Raw genomic sequence first — 2,869 nt, forward strand, 5'->3', positions numbered from 1 at the left:
AAATATTAAATATAAATAACACTATTAATTAAATTAATAATTAACACTAAATAAACACTAATGTTTGAATAATTCTAGCGAGTGCTAGATCCAAAATGAAACCTGAACTCGTACGATATATTATTATATATTAGAAACGTCCCGAGTAATCATCTCTCTTATCAGTTGAACGAAATTGCGAAAATTTTGATATAGACACGTACAGATAAAATATTCGATTTGTTCATTTTTGGTCCATAGGAAGGATAATTTAGAATATTTTCTTCCAGGCATCAGAAATAAAATAAAATAAAAAAAAAATTGCGGAACCTTATTACTTTTTTTGAAATTTTTATTACGATTTTGGTAAAGTGCTCGCCGAGACCTTTCATTTGATACCCCACATACATTTTTACCATATAAAATCATTTTGACCCAATTTGACCCACTGTACTATTTTGAGTTTATGGTGCATTTATTTACTAAATCCCTTGTAACTTCTACACCACTCGTTCAATATAAATGGTGCATTTAGTGAATTTGTACAAAATTAAATGATCTAAAACATTTTTTAACATCACAATATCCTACAACAACTCTGTATACCTTAAAATCACGATTAAAAACAGAAAAATAAATTGAGCATAAAGTATACTGATTTCCATAGAAATGATGTAATTATTCAAGACTTCCACCATAATGCGTGTAAGAATTCTTGGTATGGAAACTAGTATACTAAGTGCATTTATTTACTAAATTTCTTGTAACTTCTAAACCATTTGTTTGATATGCATGATGTATTAAGCGAATTTTTACAAAATTAAATTATCTAACACATTGTCTAAAATCGCAAGTACCTAGGGCAGCTTGGTATATTTTAAAATCTAAATTAAAAAACACTTCAAGGCTCAGAGCATTTACTTTCTACATCTTCCATGAATCTTAAACCGTTAGATTAATGTGAATGATGTGTGTGAAGTAAACTTATTTAAAATTAAATAATTTATAATATTTTCTAATATTATAAGACCCTACAGCAACTCAGTATATACGTAGTTATATTTTTAAAATTTTATTTAAGAGCTTACTGACAAGAACTTCAGGTTTACCCATAAGGGATTTTGATGAAACTTTGCATAGTGGTAAAGTAAATGGTTAGAACGAAGCCCTTAAAATATTATAGGCCTGTGAAAAGTGGTGTGAATATAAAAATTAATTAAAAGTTCAGAAAAATAGGCTGCTCAATTAAGGTGAAAAAATCTCAATTTTTAGAAGAGTCAACTACTTCAATAAAGAAATTTTCTTTCATATTTGGGTATTTTTATGTATAATTAGATAAACATTTCTAGCTGTCTTTGGTTATAAATAGAGATCGATCGTACGATGTCTTTTTTTATCTCTGGCTTTAGCAAATGCACTCATCAAATGAATTATGTATATTATCAGTCGAATGTTAGATTACCAATAAAATAATCTTATCGGGAATTTATTCAAAAGCATATGTTTTCATTCCGAAACTAAAAACGTGTTGCCATACACTTCGGCACTTACATCAGCCTAATAATAACAAACAGATAATTATAATTATATATTATATATACAGACGTATAAAAAATATTTTTTATGAGTTCTATGAACTGTTGTGATGATTTACTTAACTAACTACGTTTGTTTTTAAATAAAAAGGCAACCCAAATGGTTGCCCCATCTCTAAGAGACTATTGTCACTTAGAAATAATTGCTGTCACTACTACTTGATATCAAACTGCTCGAGATAGGTATCGAACCTGCAACCTCTAATTGAAATCCCATTGCTCTAACCACTAACCCACGGGCCCCATAAACTAATATAAATGTATAATATATTTTTAAATCCCATTGCTCTAACCAACAACCCATGGACAATCCCCATAAATTAATATAAACGTAGAGAATATTTTTGAGTAGAAACATGTTACTATCTATATTTCCAAGTGAAACCAAAAGTATCATTACTGTTTGACATCAAGCTGGCCTGGACAGATATCGAGTCTAGAACTAAGATTGATTCAAATCCCATTGCTCTAACCACTAATCCATGGGCGAGCCCCATAAAATAATATAAATGTGGAAAATATTTTAAGTAGAAACAATATATTGCAACTTATATTTTCAAGAAAAAATCGATGTCGCTCCTGCTTGATTTCAGGCTGGAGATCAAACTTGGGATCCCAAATCCCATAGCTCTAACCACTAACCCCCGTGAGAAATAATATAAACGTAGTGAATATTTTTAAGTAGAAACATGTTGCTATGTATATTTTTAAATAGAACCAAAAGTGTCACTACTGCTTGATTTCAAGCTTCCCCAGACACATATTGACTAAGACTTAAATTGATTCAAATCCCATAGCTTTAACCACTAACCCACGGACAAACTCCATAAAATAATATAATCATATAAAACATTTATAATTAATACATACCCTGTACTATTAATTCCCAATATGATATTTTTTTCTTTACAAACACATTTTGTTTTCACTTTTATATTACTTTATAATATAAATATATTGTTTTTTTCAATAGCGATATTCAAAAATAATAATTATTATACACTTTTACTATTAATCACACTAAACTTCTAATAATATTAATTTTTATCTGAGAACTTTGCAAAATTTTGCAAAAACAATTTGAATGGAGCATTTTTTTAAACCTAAAAAATAATGACCCATTAATAAAAAAAATATTTTATATCAATTATTTTGGGAATCAGACTTTTTAAAAATAAAATTTAATTTATTTGTTTAAATTATTGAAATTTATCACTGTATTGTGAACTGTTTTATTTAAAACATTTTTAATATTGTATATTATTTTAATAATTTTTATTTAAAATAAAAAACGT

This window comes from Ctenocephalides felis, unplaced genomic scaffold (genome assembly GCF_003426905.1).
Source record: "Ctenocephalides felis isolate EL2017-DRISC unplaced genomic scaffold, ASM342690v1 CF-g0.4_SCAFFOLD_01170, whole genome shotgun sequence".
In the NCBI taxonomy this organism is placed as follows: Eukaryota; Metazoa; Arthropoda; class Insecta; order Siphonaptera; family Pulicidae; genus Ctenocephalides; species Ctenocephalides felis.